At 43.8% G+C, this 18,914-nt stretch overlaps 1 protein-coding gene across 4 annotated transcripts in view; it reads right to left on the minus strand.

The window, feature by feature from the left end:
* LOC138249824 (disks large homolog 2) overlaps positions 1 to 18,914 on the minus strand; it is a 3,298,389-nt gene that overhangs the window by 729,127 nt on the left and 2,550,348 nt on the right. For 2 of the 4 annotated variants that reach the window (XM_069203950.1, XM_069203949.1), the window contains exon 1: positions 18,310 to 18,616. The exons of the other annotated variants lie outside the window; for them this stretch is intronic. The gene's annotated coding sequence lies outside the window, so the exon portion shown is untranslated. Of the gene's footprint in view, positions 1 to 18,309; positions 18,617 to 18,914 lie in introns of those variants that run through there. 4 annotated transcript variants of the gene reach the window in all.

Raw genomic sequence — 18,914 nt, forward strand, 5'->3', positions numbered from 1 at the left:
GGAAGCAAGATGACGGCCGGCAGATGTGGCCGTAATACAGCTTCCAGAGGTCAGAACATAGCAATTGTAGAACAATGGAGTAGCCGCCCACAGTGCTGTGCTCCCTGATTCAGTTGCCAGGCTTGTGCAAGCTCTACAGCAATAGCACTTTGGAGGGGTTAAGTCCGCTTTTAACCTTGATCGCTGTAAGCAACTTCTTCGTGCCAGGGAGCGGCTCACAGTAGGGATCGCAGCATTCCTTAAGGCCTGGAAATCTAGCTGTGGCATTACTGGAACCCAGCTGGTCGCACGGATCAGACCCAAGAGGCCCAGTGGCGGGCTCTCGAAGAGAGTGTCATCACACCCACCTCTAAGGTCCAAAGGTGCTGAACCGCCGGGAGGGGGAGCAGGACTCAAAACTGAGACTATGGGGAAAGAAGACAGGGGACATTTCCCCTCCCAACACTGGTGCCTGGAACCTCTATTATGAATATACTCCATGGCTCATCCCCCTGGATTGTTGGTGAGAAGGAGGGCTCAATAGCTGGCAGTAATGTAGAAGAGATCTCAGATCTAATTGCTCCCAAGGATTTACTTCTGCAGGCTGCCTCACATCCAGCTGAAGCTGTGGAAGCCACGGAAGTTCTGAAAGTAGTGGAGAACGGGCCCTCATTAACCAGGAATTGTGCTTTGGTCAACGGATGGGGTCCCAGAGGTAAGCCATCCTTCTCCTACACCGGAATTGCAAGGGGGTTTGTACATAAGGGGCCCCATTAGTGCAAAGGTGATACAAGCAGACTGTGGATTCTAAGGGCAAGGCAGCAGCAGTAAATCAGGTGCAAATTCCGGTTTGGAATGAGCCGTTCTTACCAGTGGTAGTAATTCTTGTTCTCTCCCTGATTCCCTTAAGCCTCATAGCACTAGCACCAGCAGAAGACCCACATTAGTAAGAGAAAGAAAGCTTGGTCTGACTTGGATGGTAATGAGTAACTTTTTTTCCTTATCAGATCCCTGAGTGGTCTTACGAGGATTCTGAGGTGACCTCTGACTCTAGTGATCAGGCCTCAAGTGATTTGGACAAGGGTAAGAAAAATAAATGGATAGCAGCCATCGGGAAAGACTTAAAATAGGACTATACCTGAACAGACCAGTTGCTATGAGACTTGCCTTGCATCTCCCCTCGAGATGCATATCTCTAACCCTCCCACTTCGGAAGCGATCTACCAGTGTATTATGTCTCACAGAGAGGAAACAAGACTTGATAGTCGTAGGGCTCAGGCTGCCACTTGTAAGCTTCAAAGGCTGGTATGCAAAATTGCTAAGTCTGGTGCCACTATAGGTGAATGGCTGTCGGATCCAGATGCCCAGAGCTTGGCTCTTGAAGCGGACATGGTGGGGGCCCAAGGTCAATTGGACGCACACAAGGCCCAGCTTATAGACATCCCACAGACGTTAGAGGATCAAGAAAATCATCAGTGCCGTAACAACCTACGGGCATTAGGTGTCACCGAAGGTAAAGAAGGCTCTGACATTAGACATATTATTGTGGAATTGCTTCAAAAAGCGTTCCGTGGATTGCTGGATCGGAACTGGTCCCAGAAGATTCAGCAGGCTCACAGAGTCCCCCTTGTGTTGAGACAGTCTAAGATAAACACAGAAAAACCCAGGGCAATACTGGTCTATATTGGGAATTGTCTGCAGTGACAGTCCATTTATGAGAAAGCAAGACCAGATGCCAGGAGAGTTTTTTGCTAAGTCTGACTTCTGCCATTTTACAGTGGAATGCCGGTGGTACCTTCAACAGCTTATCAAACCACTCCAGGATAAAGGGGTGCAGGCCTTTCTACAGAACCAAGTATGGTTGAAGATTGTTTGGAATAATAGTACAAAGGTGTTCACATCTCAGGTTAAAGCAAAGGAATTCATGAACAATATGTGATGGACATGAAGTAGTAATAGTGATATTATCAATGAGTGACAATTATGATAGGACTGAGAATGGTGTTCGCTCTGGGTCGGGGCAGGGAGGCTGCACACATCTTTTCAGTTCTATGTTTGGGCTGTTTGCTTCGAGGGTGATGGGTGTTCATGGGGAATGAGGAGGCATGTGTCGCAGTGGGAAGAAGCGAGGAAGATGCAAGAAGGGATTGGGTGGCAAGGTAAGGATGGGGAGGGTCCAGTGGAGGGAGGGATAGTGGGTGGTCGAGGGTTGGTGGGTTGGTGTGTTGGTTCACTGGGAAAAAGCATATCCCAAATTGAAATGATGATGAGCATTGCTTGGAATTTAGGTAACACAATGAAAACTATTAAGGCATTTGGAATTGCCATACCATATTTTTGGCAGGTTAGCGCAGCAGATATAAGTATTGTAATTTATCAAGACTCTGGTATCAATATGTGTTGTTGGACTTATTTTAGGGTGAATGAGTAAATTGTCCTTCATCTCAGCTAACGTCACAAGCCTAAGTGATAGATCAAAGTGACAGAGGGTGTTAGAGATACTTAGATCTGTGGCCTCAGACATCATCTGGTTGCAGGAAACACACATCCCCTAGGGAAAACGGAACTTCATTGCTATAAAGGGTTATACCCTCCTGGTGAGCACTATTCTGAGGTCCATGGTCAGAGGGATGATTATCTTGGCTTAAAAATACATTGGGTCTATGAAATGCAAATTAGTCGACAAATAGGGGAGGTGGGTAGTGGTAGAGTTCTCTGCTGCAGGGCCTAATTTTACTATTTACTCAGTCTATGGCTCCAATTAGGACTACCCTGGCTCTTTGTAGAGCTCGAGGTTGAACTAGCTTTCTGGCCTACCCCTTTGATTATATGAGCAGATCTGAACTTGCATTAAGATGTGGGCAGGAAAATGACAGCCAAATATCAAATATTTTAACTAAAAAGATTTAGCTCCGATCAGCAGATGGTTTGAGACACCTTTTGGGCTGGGGTGAGAGATGAAACCATTAGCTATGTGGCTCAGGCAGGGAAGCACCAGGAGGCAAGAATTAGGGACCTCCACAAACAGTTGGCCATACTGGAAAGAAGGCACACCGAGGAGATTATACAAAGCCATGATACTGCTCAAATTCAACAGGAAGTAGTGATAATTAAAGCTAGGATCAACAGCTATTATACTAAGATAATTGCAGAAAGATATCAGGCATACAAAAGCAATTGTTATAAACATAGGGAGACCGTGGGCAGTCTATTAGCACTACGGACTAAGCAAAAGCAAGTTCAGAGAATTATTTACGGAAAAAAAAGGGATGATGGTTCAGTTGTTACAGAATTAGCAGCTATCATATAAGTCTTTGAGGAGTATTATCGGAAATTATACCACGAAGACATCTAGCAATGGATACCAGAAGGGGCCAGTTAGAAGAGGGAGGGCCACATCGTATTGCCGAAACATAAAGAGATTTAGAAGCTGAAATCACTCTCAAAGAAATTGCAAGTTCAGTAAAGTCCTTGGCCTCAGGGAAAGTGTTAGGCCCTGATAGAATTCCCCCAAAACTTTTTGAAGTATTCTATGAGGAGGTAACTCCATTTGTACTAGATCTGTTGTTAGGGGCTCAACAAAATGGAGTCCCTCCTCCATCTTGGCAGGGTACAGATATCGCGATTTTTCCCAAAAAAATAAACCCCCAGACAACCCTGGGCCTTATCGACCAATCTCCCTGATCAATTCTGGCTTGAAACTATATGCTAAAATCCTTGTGGTCTGATTGGGGAGGATTGTACACCATCTGGTCTCGCTGTGGCAACACAGGTTTATCCCACGCAGAGGAACATCAAATCATGTCAGACATGCCGTTACTCTCTTTGAATTAGCAGAAGTTACTAGGGGTCAGATGGCCATGATCACCCTTGACGCTGAAAAGGCATTTGACCAAGTATCAATGAGATATTACAGGTCAGTTTTGGAATGGAAGGGATTTGGCCCCTGGGTGATTAAGGCAATAAGGATGATATATCACACCCCATTTGTCAAACTTCAAATCATTGGTCGGGAACCGGGGGAGATTACTATTATAAGAGGTACAAGGCAGGGCTGTCCCTGCTCCCCAATTCTTTTTGCCCTTTATACTGATTCATATATATGCCAAATTGTTCAAAGCCAAACTATTAAACTAGCTTATATAAGAGAATATGACAATAAGGTGTTAGCTTACACGGATGAATTCGCAGTAATAACTTTAGATCCCCAGAGTGCACTTCCCGTGGCTGAGAGGCTGGCAGGGGAATTAGGAAAAGACTCCATCTATCTACTCAATTGGGAAAAAACTCAGCTTATTGGTACAGATAATATTGACCTGGTAGAACCTCATCAAGTAGATGTTGCTATATATCTAGGTATAAAGTTATTTTCTAAGGACCATGCTATATATCCGATCAATCTCGACCCACTAATAAGGAGGATTAGCTCTGACCTACGGCAAATTAATGGGCTACATTTAACCTTGATTGGAAGGTGTAAGGTGCTTAAGATGACAATCTTATCCAAGGGGCTTTACTTATTTCAAACTACACCCCTCGAACTAGACCTGATTTTGTTTAAGAAACTTGACTCTGACTCTATCTGTATAAATTCCATTTGGCAATATAAGAAAACTAGGTGGGTTCTTAAATTTCTGAATCTTCTGAAGGAACGGGAGAATGGGCAACTACTAACTTTTTTTTAAATATTGGGCAGCCCTTCTTCAACATATGGCAGTTCTGTTCTCTTAGGGAAGAGACAGTCAAAAGGGGTTAGGTGAAAATCCAGCTCCCCCCACTATTTACGGGTTGGAGCTTGGTAGCCCAGCACGCAGCTGCCTTTTACGCCAGATCAAACCCAGCTACTATTAAAAAGTAAAATTCAATACCTTGATAGCAGCTTGGAAGGAGTGGTACAAAATTTGTAAGTTGCTGGGCATTAAATGATACAACTTATATACACCCCTTTGGTGGTTGCAGTTATTTCCAATAATATCCTAAGATTGTATTGGTAAGCAATGGGAATGACATAGCCTCAACAGATTAGGGGACCTCTATTCAGCTGATCAGTTATGTTCTATTATTGAGCTTCAACAAAAATATGGACTAGGGGATAGGACCGTCTTAAGTATCTAGAACTAAGACACTTTTTGACTAGAATCAGGCAGAGTGTAATTTCTCTGGAGAGGGTTTCTCTGTTAGATGCTATTCAGCAGGCGGGATGCAAAATTGGCCAAATCTATAATATCTTGATTAACTCCTGAACAGACAATATAGAGCTGCAGGAAATAAGCTGGGCATTAAAGTTTGGGGAGGAAGTAGTAGATTTACAATCATCAATGGCGATTGGAAAAGAGAAGTATTTTCCTTCCAGTCTTAGAGCTCAGCACTACATAAATCTTTTTAGACTCTACCTCACCCCAGCTAAGCTCTTCAGATGGGGCAAGAGGGAGGGAGATAGGTGTCCCAAATGCTGGGAGTCCTAGCCGATATGATACATATGTTTCACAGCTGTGAGAAGTTGCAGCTGTTTCAACAGGGGATAGAGTTATTTTGGAAGTCAATGTTTGGGAAAGAGATCCGAATCACTCCGGCTGTGATGCTTCTTGGATATGATCATCAGTTTGAAGGGGATATAACCCAGGTATACTTTATCTTTATTTCGTTGGCTATAATGCGCCTCCTAATCACAACAGCGTGAAAGAGTCCAACTTTGGTTCAGGCGGCTGCTGGCCACATATAATCTGGAGAGATTACTGTACAGTTGCAAGGGGAAGCGAGCTAGGAGACGTAACAAATCAATTTGGTTTGCTATGATCAACTGGCTCACCAATGATCCTGGTTAGGATTACTGGTTGGCCATTGAGTAGAACTAGATAGAAAGAGAATCTTCTGCCATTTGAATGAGACTTGTACTATTAAATTATTATATGCATTTATGTTCTTATGTCAAACAAAGAATGAATTGTATTGATCTGCCCTTGATTTAACAGATATGATGTATGTTGTAGTACATTGCTCAAGAAATTAGATGACTTATGTATGATTGTTTTGGATATAATAAAAAAAGAAAGAAAAGGATTTACAATGGCACAACGTCACTCTACATAGCCTTAAAGCCATTTCAAGTAACTTTAATGAATGTTATAGTTGCCCACCATGGGTTGGATACTTTCAGTCTAGGGCAAAACAACTTCCCTTTTGGTCGTTAAATGGCTTATTTTGTTTTATTCTGTTTAGTTTGTTTGTTCATCTCATCGGGTTTTGTTAGGAGGTGGGATTTGTCATTACATTTCGTATGATTTGTTTTAAAGCGTGGTCCTCTTTAAGGAATTTCAATCTATTAATTTATTTGTATTAGTTCTAACCTAGTATTTGGTATGCAGAATAATTTCCTATTTTCCTTATTCACATTCAAGAGCGCTCCTTTGCTTGCATTGCTACACAGTACCTTTATGTGAATAAAAACGAATATAAAAACAAATATGTCCTACAGGCAGGAAATCCAAACCCAAAGCTTTGATTCACATATGATATGTTCCTTTGAAGAGCTGGGCATACAGCACACGGACATTCTTTATGTGCGAATATCCAGTACCGTAGAAGGAAGAACAGGGCACACAACAATCCCCTGTCTAGTAGAGACATATTCATTAAAATTGTAAATGTATGTCTCCATCTATGCATATGAAGGTACGGTTATAAAGCAGAGACTTGGCAATAAATTAACTCCCCCCATAATTATAATCAAGGTTTTCTTTTAAGACCCCCTATATAAACAAAGATACGAACAAAGGCATTCTTGGTATAGAAACTGTCATGCTAATTGGATCGTGATAGCATCTAGTGAGTTCAACCTTTTATTTTAATACGTGAATGTATTTGTAACCTAAATATATGCACCTGAGGCCCAATTTAAAGGTTTCCGAAGGTCAACGCAGTGTAAGTGCGCACTGTGCAGGGCAGCACACATTGTGCACGATGCAGAAGTTGCTAGTTTGCAAACAAGCCAAGTGCATTGGGAGTTGGCTGACTGCACACGCAGATGATGTCTACACGGCCGTTCTTTAATGGATATGTAGGAGTTAATGTTGTCTATGTGCATGGGCTGTGCATGCCCATGCAACAGGAACAGTGGCATCGCCTGTCTGAAGCAAGCCATGGAATTTCACCTTGTTCAAACAGGTGAAGATGATGAAATGGTCGAAGTGCTCGTGCCATGCAAGAGAGCCTCTTGGCAGTGATCCCTGGTATTAGGGTAAGTCATGTTCTGCCCGTTCACCTTGGCCTTACCACTCACTAGCCCATATGTCAGATGAAGACCTGATTAGAGGTCAATAATGATACATGAGTTCCCTAAACAGAATTTTGTCACTAACCCATTCAATCAGAATACTTACCATGTAAACATTACCTACTGTTTATTATCTGCTTTTTGTGAGAGTGTGAAGCCGGGCGCCTAAAGCTGAAAAAGTTACTTGCTCTTGTGTCTTCGTGACAAGGTTTAAGGGGGTGAATGCCATTAGCACTGTTTCCCCAGCTTCTGTTGAGCGCTAACAGCTGCTAATTGCATTTTCCCTCATAATGCATTTTGCATTGGCTCATGCATACAGCTGTAAATGGGATTTAACAGGGTTTAAACTCCTTAGCAGAAGATGTTAGGACTATTAAAACCTTGAGTAGAAGACAAGAGCAAAAAGCAATAATACCCAGGTAACTGGGGTATTAAAGCTCAAGAAAGCAAATCTAAGACAGACCTAAAATTAACCTAGGTAGACTGAATGTGCTCACAGAGGATTCAAGTGACCTTCATCCTGCTTCACATTACCTACCTCCTTGCAAATATATGTTTGAACTAGCGCCTTGAATCCTAATGCCGGTACTGTCTTTGGCTTGGTACTGCTGCTTCTCAATGTCATGGGTGAAAATGTATTTGTCTATGTATGTATTTCTTTATTTGTTTGTGCTCCTCTTTAAGTTTTTTTTCTGTATCTCTAAAGTTGCCTTTACTTTGGTTGCGCATGGGGTGTGGTGATACCGGGGAGGTGATGGTGTCCGCGCCTGGGGATATTCGTACAGTTCCAGAGATCCGAATGATATTATGGATGCGGGTGGTAGTGGGGACTGTGAAGCGATGCTAGCAGTGAGGGACGGCTGAGGTTGCTCATACAGTCATGTTATCTGAAGAAAGCCATATGCAGAAAACACTAAGGGGCAGATTTACTATTTTTTGCAACACAGCAAAGCAACCAGAACTGATGCTCTACTTGTACAAGGGAGAGAAAGAAGTACACAGCCATGTTTATCAAATATGGCCTACTGCTGTCCTCATCCCCTGCGCTGGCGCACAAACAGGCTGCTGATCGCCACGCATGACCTTTACACCATGGTGTGGAGTTGTGTGTGTTTGCTCCTTAACGTAGGATTCATACTGGAAGCATACCAGTCCGGTATAAAATTCCAGACATATTTGAATACGTTTCACACACTTGATGTGTGTTGTATAGGGCAGTACACCTGCAATGTGTGAAATCTTTGAAAAAATAACAAAACTTCTACAAATTAGTGCCAGCTTTAATAATAAGGTTTTTATTGCTCAAATTTCAGTCTGCTAATCTTAGTAGATTGGCTTTTGTGTCAAAAAACTATGGGTGCTTGCGCTGATCTGCCCAAGTTACATCCATATCTCACTGCTTGACACAACGTCGCACGAAGAGCCATTGTGCGGGAAAAAGGGCGCCATTCCTGTGCAAAATTATGTTTGCACTGGTAAGTAAATTCCCTTCCAAGACCGTGCATCATCTTGTCCGTTTGGGCAGGCAAAAAGTCTTAGTAAATCTGCTCCTACGCTCATGAGCGGTTGTGCTTTATCAAGTGTACAATTTATCAATTCTGAGTTGCTTAGCAATTTTCATCAATGCTAATGGGAAAGATTTAGAAAATAAAGCAACAGTGCTGAAGAAAAGCTGCCTGTCACCTTTGAATCTGAGTACCTCTTAAAGGGCAACACAATTATCTGCAAGATTTCACGTAATGCTTTTCGAAAAAAAAGTTCTTTATACCTTCATGTAGACAAGACACCCTTTGAAAATGAGCTTTCAGATTTACATTGGTTGTATGTTCAGGTCTGCAAAGCTTTTTTTAACAAGATTTTCATTCAGCAAGGATGGGTAGTAGCATATTTGCCTCTGTGGGCTACGAACAATCAGCAATGGGCAAGTGACACATCTGAAGTGTCATCCCTGTGTTGATCTGCCATAGCTCTCTAGAGGTGGCAATACACATGGTCTTGCAACAAACGACATTATAAAGTTTGCCTAGAACAGAATGACACTGCACTTCGAGGACACTCAACATCTCTTGTTGTTGCACATTTTCTGTGCAAATCATGATATTAACATGAAATTGAAGGTATGAAGAATACAATGTTTGCCTCATGTTTTAGTTTTGCTTTTGCAACAATACAGATGAACTTATACCTGGAGGGCTGATGTTTCACAGAGTACATTAATGTTGTTTTCACTTCATTAAAATGCATGGGTACTTCAAGGCAGCTTGCTAAGGGGCTTGATGTGAGATACAGATGTACCTGCTGTAAGCTTCAAGAAATGGGCCAGACAGCGTTTCCCATTTGTAAGTTCCGCTTCTGTAAATGTATGCCTGGGCCTTTGGGATAAAAGGTCCCCAGTATTTATTTTTTGCTTCAAGTGGCTTTGCTATATTGAACATAACGTTTTGTATTCCCCCAGCACCCTGCGATCCCCATTGATGTCAGTCCTAATATGTGGCATTACTTTAGCATTTTATAGGATAAAGTACACCCACATTCATAATAAGGATATTGCAAGTCGCTGAGGAGCTCTGTGACCATAGAAAGCAATGATGCTGAAGGTCAACTTCCTTTATAAGGCCATGAACATATGAGATGTTGTGCAATACTTTTAACGCATGGACGATGATATTTTATTCTTTATGGTAAATGGTCAGCCTCCATCACCCCCTGACAAACTGCTTAACTCCTTGGTGATTGGCTCTTTCACATGCAAGGGATGGGGTTGCCGACATGAAGAATGAGAGTGAGATTCCTAGTGTGGAGTTGAACATATTGGGTTACAGTCAATATCTCCCGGAAACAAAGCAAGATTTGAGCCACTGGTGAACCTCACCTTCCCTAAATAAATATGCCATCGAGAACTGTGGTCACGTGACTTATAATAAGCGTCTGAGCCAGCAGGGTTTGTTACTCCGTTTCTGTATGTGTGGCTTTTAGTGTCGCATTACCCATCAGACAAAAAAATGACACCGCATCATCGAAACCTGCTAATGCCTGAGGCTTTGAATTTTCCTCTTAGCAACCGGGTCTTAGGCCGTCACCGCAGCGTGGGGTGCAATTGTTTCGATTTTCCCAGGTACAGATTTTGCGTTTGAGAAAACACACGGACTTTTGAATGCTGTTGGCACACATCAGTTCATTAGTTCTAGTAAATTTAACATTTGTGGTGCTTCGTGCTAGGCAATTTATTTTGCTTGCATACTCCAGCCGCAGTCCAACAGCGCTTCCTATACTAAGCACAACAGACATTTGTTTTATGACTGTCCTTCGGAGTAGAGTCCGTGGGAGTGATCTTCTCCCTGGGAAACACATAAGTAGAGCGAGCAGTGGCGGACGGTAATTTTAGGAGGGATGGGAGCGGGAAGCACACTCACACTTTCATTCATTCACACACGAACACACATCCATTCATCAAATATTCAAACATACATGCATGCACCAAACATTCATTTTTAAAAAAACACCCTCCCCCCCCAGCTCGGAGGTCCCAAGAGGGCTGGGACTGCTGTCTTCCCTCACTGGCTGATCTTAGGTCATCCAATGAGGGAAGGCAGCAGTCCCAACTTCGTCACAGAGTGGGATGGGGTCAGTGAGACTTCTGACCCCACCTCACTCTGTGACAAGGTGTCACTGATTGACACTCTCCCTGGGCGCTTCAGGGCGTAAACCTGAAGTGCCCAGATCGGAGTCAATGGGTGACGCTCCCCCTCTCGTCACCGAGGGGAAGGCCCTCAAAGCACCTTTGCTGAGCTGAGGAGGGCATGCCCATAGGAGTTGTGACCTCTTCAGCCCAGCAAAGTTCAGCTCAGGCAGCCAGGAGTCTGCGCAAATCGCACATGTCTTTTGCTTCCTGGAATCCTGAACTGAACATGAAGAGTGTCTGTCAGGCTGACCTTTGCTCAGCCTGACAGCCACTCTTCATGAGGGGCAAAAGGTGGGGGGGCGTGGCCCCTCTGCCCTAAAGGGCGGGCCACGGCTGAGAGCCAGGTATCCCTAAGGCCCATTTGAAGGTAAGAATGATACCCGGAGCAGTCGTGGAATACAAAATGGTAGAGAGGAGGGGAGTCTGCAGAGCTTCAGGTAACTTTTTGGAAAAAGAAGTCATGAAATTCCACGATTTAAAATGTTGAAACCATTCCACCATTCCACTTTTTGGAAAGACTAAGGGGTTTATTTAGAGTTTGGTGGATCCGGGACATCTGACAAAAATTTACCAATGTCCCAACCACCCTGATTAATGTGCATACATTACACACTCTAAACAGGGTGGACAGAGCAGCCTTTCATTTTTTCGTGAATAAAATCCTCCAAAAGACTTCATGCCTATGAAAGGCAGGAGTAAATGACATCATTGACAGAAAATAGAAGCCTGTTTTTAAGTGGGGAGCCAGGGATTTATAATTGCAAAACAGAAGGTAGAAGAACCAATGTGATTTGTACGAGGCCCAAACTAGACACAGGCACTGGTGTGTGGGAGGTGGGGCTCGATGGTAGATATAAGAAGGAAAAACAAGGCCCAAGCAGTTAACCCCTCCCAGCCGCCTCACTTTGACCAATCCGCAGGCAGGGGCGTAGCTTGCTCAATAAGATAGCAGGTGTGAGTGTCAGATTTTCCTCCAATCACATTGGCATAATGTTAAAATACAGTACACGACAAGCAGGGCACATGGGGGGGGCTTAAGGGGCAGTGGAAAGGGAGAGGAACAGGGGTTAATAGGAGTATTAAATGAGAGAAAGCACAATATCTGGTAAAATAACCAACATTTTTGAAGACTTGCAAAATAGAGAGAGGGAGAGAATGTGCATGTGTGTTTTTGTCTTTGTGTCTGGAAAAATGCATTGTGAAATCCAACAGACAATCTCCATACCCAGCTGAAAACTCCTGTACTTAACTATTTATCAGAAAATGTATTTACATATTTATTGTGGGGGTGTAACACCCCAAACACCCCCACTGAAGCTATGCCCCTGTCTGCAGGTACTTTATAACACCGCTGATGTCATATCACAAACTTTTTTGCTGGTAAGACCAGAGATCGATTATGGTTTTAAATTACTTTACACCCTTTTAAGTTCTTTGTATCGTTGGGGAGTGTGGCCCCAGTGTCCAGTTCAAGGTTTTATTACTTTAATGTTAGCTACTGCTTGCGTTTGTGTGGGATTTATTTTGGTGTTTCATGCTTAGTTTCTTGTTTTAATATACCCTGTTTTTCTAAATAATCTTGTTTGAGTATGCTCAAGGGAGTGCTCAGTCTCACTGTACAGAAGACACTGGGCTCCAATTACTCTTTCTTTTGGTCCAGCAGATTTGTCTTTTTGCAGCTTTATACAGAGTGAGCTTGTCCCTTAGTTATTAAAGTTCTTCACATGTGAACCAGATGCTACACATTTTTTTAAAGCCCGGAGAGGTTAAGTGAGTTGCCCAGAACCACAGAAAGATGAACAACCACGTTCTCCAATTCCAAAGTCAGCAGCTCAAACCGCAAGGTTAAATCTCCCCACTCTTTCTTTTGTGGCTCCATCTCGCGCAGTTTGCCCCGATATCTACCTCTCTTTGTCCAAAGTGTAGGACAGACACGCAAAGACTCAAACATCAGGTGCTCCAGCAGCACACCATGTGCCCACCCATGCACCGCCTGCGCACAGAGCCAACCACACTGCCACATGCACATCAGAGCCCACGGTAAGCAGCTCGTGGATCGGCTACTCCTATGCCTCGTTCTTAGCGCTTTATTCAAAGTCATCTCCCTTTACAGAAGCCCCTTCCTCTGCCTCTGCCTCTATGCTTAGTTCCTTGTTAAATAAGTCACATAGTTTGCGTCTCCCAGACACCCCTAGTTAGTATGTATGGTAATTATTCCCCACTCTTCTAGCAAACAGGGCAGATCTATCAACACTTTTTATTTCTCCTAACTTTTATCCCATTGCAGGTTTATGCACTGTGTAGTTAGTTTAAGCATAGTATTTTGTACTGGTAGGTGGGACATCCATCATTCTTCAAGTACAAAACCCATGATAGATGTCTCTCTCACACACACACACACCTTTACAGTATGGTGCAAGGTGCCAGGCAGTCTGTGTATCAGTGCTGGGAAAGGGAGAAGCAGCACCATATCTAAGTAGGTATGGCTCTGCGATGCTCTCTCCCTCAGCACAATACAGCACAGTTACTTTGGTTGCTGTACTGCATTGCTCTAATTTTAGTAAATATGCCCCATAGTTTGGATACTTTCGATGTCATCCAGGTGTAGATCTCCTCCTTATCAGTGAGACATGAACTCATAACGCTTCTGCACCAGACCTCGCATTGTCCTCACTGCCATTTTCAAAGAGTCTCTAGCGGCTGAGCAGTTCCATCTTCAACCATTACATCACGCCAAACTATAAAACTAACATTTCCCCTCTGACGCTACAAATAATACCAACTCCTGAGGGTTACTTACTTGAAAAGGTGATTTATCTTATATCTTCCTGCTGCCAAAGTCGAATTCCCTCTGCTCCCTGTTTCACCCAGGATCTAAAAACAATCCTCTTTGTGACTCTCTCACTTTTTTCACTCTTACTTGTTCCATGAAAAAAGTTTTGAAGGTCTGCAGTTCTCTCATGCCCCCCTTTCAAGCTTTCAATCTCTTCCTTCACCCTCTTGTTTTTCTGTTTTCCTCATTGGCGATGATCTCTCCCATGTCTCCCTCATTTGTCTCTTCTTACCCGCGATCGTATGGCTCAATGTCTATTTTCTACAAAATCAGGATCTCTTCTGGACCCATGTTGTGCCCATATCTGTAACTTCTCAAATTGTACCTTCCTGCATCAGCTCATTCCTTTATCTTTCAACTCCTCCAGCATGCTCATCTCTTATCTCACCTGTTTTTGCTTCACTGTCCCCTAGTTTCTAAACTCATTACTTTCAAGTCTTTTTGTCTTGTTCGTGCTTCCTTAGGGCACTTTCTTCCTCCAGTGCAAACCCTCTCTTTCTCGCCTACTACATTCCTTCTTCCTCCATTTACTCTCCCTGGCACTTCTCTCAACTTGGAGGCCTATTCTTTTGTTATCTGGCAGCCAAACTCTTGAATTCTCTCCCTCTCGCTTCCTGACTGATTGACGACAATCTTTCTTTTCATAAATCTTTGAAAACCTTATTATTGAACATTTGATATTTCTATTTTTCATTGTGTACTTTCAGTTTCTCTCCACTTAGCACCAGGATAGCCTTTGGGTGAAAGCTCACTTCATACATGGTTAGATAGAATAATGAACAATATTCCTGAGGTTCCAACTCTGGAAGTCATATCTTGAGCACAATGCGTTCTGAGGACATCTTTGACTCCCTACCTTTGGAGGACTTGACTTTTTTAACTTAAAAACGATTAATATGGTTTAAATAAACAACTTGCCTTGCGTAAAATGTCCTGAGGGCTTTTAAGATTTGTTGAACCTGCAAGGTAACTGACCCACTGCCTGCACTGAGAACCTAGTAAGGCTGCCTCATGGATACAAAATGTGCTTGGGCTGGGCGGTCCTTCTACTTCTACTAATGCCCGATCTTGTGAAGTGGTGAGGCAGGTCAAGGGAGTCCAAGAACATTTCTTCCTTTCTAGACTCCTGAATCCACATGCTGGTCGGAGAGCAGTTTCAAGAAAAAAAAAAAAGAAATTATCTTCTTTCCCTACATTCTGGCTCTGCCCCAGACTGATAACCACTGAGAACCAATTTAAAGGACTAGCTTCATCATGTTTTATTTTTGGGAGCTTCCACAATCTATAATTACTTGTACAATAAAACATGCATTTATCAGTACGCTTGTCAAGCAAAGACCAACACGTGGAAGAGACAAGCTTCAACGGTCATTCACAACCTATTCAACCTTTTGTATTTTCAGGGTCATTTTACAGGCACCCTTTCTCCTCTCCCATGGGCTGGTGAAATGAAAATGGCACCTTTCATTGGTCAGTGGCCAGACAGTGGCTTTCATAGACTAGATCTTAGATACCTTAAAACACTTGGGGCCAGATGTACCAAATGATTTTACCCATTTTGTGTCTAAGGGAAAATGCTTTAGTACATATGGCCCTTGATCTCAATTTGAATTTTTAAGGATCAAATTTCTGTTCGTGATTGATGTATCTTCTCATTATATTATAAGATCACACTTTTAACATACAGCATATTTAATGTTAGCCAGGCTTCAAAGAGGTAGAAATGCTGTTATGTTAGGATTAAAATGTATGTATACAGGACTAGATCTCTTGTTTTTTTTTTCCTTATTGTGAGTCAATGACTTTTGTTCTTTAAGCAAAGGAAGAGTCACCACAGGATATTAAAGAGATTGAAAAGTCATTAAAAGGAAAAGTTCACCATTATAAGAAACATGTATCAGATTATCACAGGCCATCTGGCTCATTGGATTAATGCCGCCATTGTAGGGATCTTTGTTTGACTTCCTTACAGGTTTGAATACTGGCTGGTATTCTCAGGGGCGGCTCCTCCATTTGGGCGGAGGAGTGTCGCGGCAGCTGCAAAAACTTTCATATAAAAGGATAATAAACTGTGTTTATTATCCTTTGCTGTGAAAGGGGCGGAGCCACAGGGTGGTGTGGACGAGGGGGATTGCTGTGTGCACTCCCCCTCAGAGCGCATGTGTGGTTGGCCGGCCGTTTCCGACCGGCCAAACACACATCGCACAGGGCTCTCTCCAGGAGAGAGCCTGCACAGGCTCCCAGTCTGCCTGGGAGCGCCCAGCCATGGCTCTTCCAGCCAATCCTGACCCTGCTCTGAGCAGCATCAGGATTGGCGCAGGGCAGGCTACGAGCCTGTGCCTTCCTGGAGCGATGAGGGAGGGCGGAGTGGCGCAGAGTGAGGTAAGTGTTTTTTTATATATTTTGTTTTTATTTAATTTTTACCCAAGCCCGCCCACCTCCATCGCTGCGCCACCCCGCCCCTTCCATGCAGCATGAGCCGTGACTGGGTATACTCATCCTTTTGAGGTTGATATGATGAGTGCCACAAAGTTGAGTAACAATAAACATCTATTTCAGTGGCAAAATGTTATTTTGCATGAACAAGTGTTTAACAAATACATGTTAAGCTAAATGTATATAAAGGACGTTTAACAATATGAGAAGCAACGCCTACAGTTCTTCTCCATTTATATAGTGATTTAATACCTCTCTTTGATAAAGCCTTGCATGGGTTTGAAACTTTTTTTTAAAGTAAGAAGACACAACAGGCAGGTTGTGATCAATGTATTCAAATACAGGCAAAATAAAAAAGGACTCGAAGCCCTGCAATGCAGTAGGCTCTTGAATCATAAAAACGTTTGTTTTTCTATGACTAGTCTAAACTATTTGTCTTTCACTGATTTACAGATGGAAATTAAACTTCATGCTTTGACTGCTCAATCTTAAATGTGAATTACTATTACAAGCAGCAGGCACCAGGAATTCTAAACCCACTTGGTTTAAGATGCATAAATAAGGAGTGAGTGGAACTCACAGAATTTGACTCCATGGATGGAGTGGAGTTACAATAAAATTCCCCGAGATTCTGCAAAGTTCCACCAAGGGGCAGAAATAGGCGCATCCCACTGCTCGCACTGTGATTTTACACCGCGAGCACATTCTGCTCTGAAAAATCAGCGCAAATGGCACCATGCGACGAGCCAGAGAGAGCAGCTGCTCAAGTTGATTTTGTTGCCGCTCAAGTAGATTTTCTACTCAAGCGCCAGCCTTTAGACTGCAAACAGTTGCGACCGCCAGCGTTGGAAAAATCTCAACAGATGTCCTCCTAATGATCGAAAATCACACGGGGGATGCCAGATGTCACTCACCAACTTACTGTGTTGGAGCCGCTCACAAGAACAAATTTTGACACAAGGTGATTGGTGGAATTTGTCCAGAACCCTGCATCACAAAAGTAACGCACGGTTGTCAAAATTCTGCTAATATCGCAGGAAAAACTGAAAATTTCACCCACCCCTAGTATTAATGTGGAATTACTAAACTGAATTAGAGATCCCAATGTACACTTTCTCAGTTCTAAGAAGGGATCTTAGAAACACGGTGCAGGGTAGTGTATCATTAGCGAATCCTAAGTGTAAATCATGACTTAACCAGGAAAGGTAATCTCATTTATCGCCTACTTTTAACATTGTTACACAATTTTGAGAACCATAAGAAGCTGAGGTTGCTCTGTTTTATTGAGCACATCTACTAGTTCATCTAAATAAGTATTTCAGACAGCCTCTATCTGCTGAAGGGAGCTGTTCTGTTTCCGTGAAGACATCTTTGCTACTCCCTCGATGATGTTCTATCAGCCTGGCACGATATGCTCAAGGTGGCTGGTGTACAGACAAAAGTGAGGCGCGAGAGCATCTCACTGTCTCGGTGAGAAAGAGACCTCTTTATAAACAACATCAGGACCAAGAAAGGACCCCACTGAGAATGACCGCCGCGCGGCATACAGAAGAACTTTCTAAGAAGACCTCCGACTATCCAGCCCCTAGAATTTATAGTGAAAGCACACGTGCTGCTCATCTTGTAGCTAGCATGACTTATGTCGTATGGGACCGTTAGATTATTTTGGGGTCCTCGGCCCTGGCCTGCCGCATGCCCCTGCAGTGTTACCTCTGAACATCCAAGCCATTACTATCCTCAGCGCTATAAATAATGCACAAGCCTTTGTGTGAGCTGCGCGCTGTGCCTCGCACTTGGGGTTAGAATGCAGATGTGATGCACATCAAAGGCTTTGCGCTCCCCCAGCGCCCTGTGCATTTTGTCCCTCTGATCTCGCCGCTTGGAAGGTTCACTCGCGGTCGACTGGGGCGGGAGGTTTGGGGACTCAGGGATGCTTTAGTGACAGCCAGGTCCCAGGGATAACACAGAGAGAAACTTCAACCGCTAACACATCTGAGAGGTATTTCCGCAGGGCGTGCAGGCAGGTCTGAGTGACTACGGAAGACCCTCAGCCAGGTAGCTCCACAGCCAGCGGGGCAGCACCGCACGGGGCACACACTCACTCACCAGAGCAGCAGCGGAACAGGATTGGGTACGCCGGGCTCTGCTTCCAGGACTCCCTCGAGCGCGGTCCTCGCAGTAGCGCCTCGCCTTCAGAGCTCAGCCCCGCAGCGTCATCCACGCGCCGAGGGGCTTGAATGAAAGAAGCGGCACTTGGCGGACGCACTCCTCGTTCATCGCCGCCTGGAAGTCATGCTGCACAGGCTCGCGCGCACGCTGCCTCTTCGCATCCCATCCTGGTCCAAGTCACCAGAGTGCAGCCTCGCGCGCAGGCAGCAGTGCTACTAACTGGTGCCGGCGACCAGTGGAAGGCGCACTCCTACCCTCTGCGCGTGCCACACTTGTCACTCACTCTACCTGCTTAAGGTGGAACCGAGGAGTTCAGGGGTGTATTCAAGTAGAGCAGATTTTTAAAAGTCTACAAACAATTAATCTAACGGTGGGACGGTCAACATCCACGCGCAGTTTATTTACAACCTTATCATGTACACAAACGTGTGCGTTAAAGAGACATGTTTTTCTCAACAGGATAGCGAAACGATTCCATTTGTGATAGTCCCCCCAGTGCAAGAGAGATACCTTAAACCTTCTCTTTAAGGGAGACATAATGT

Source organism: Pleurodeles waltl, chromosome 8 (genome assembly GCF_031143425.1).
Source record: "Pleurodeles waltl isolate 20211129_DDA chromosome 8, aPleWal1.hap1.20221129, whole genome shotgun sequence".
In the NCBI taxonomy this organism is placed as follows: Eukaryota; Metazoa; Chordata; class Amphibia; order Caudata; family Salamandridae; genus Pleurodeles; species Pleurodeles waltl.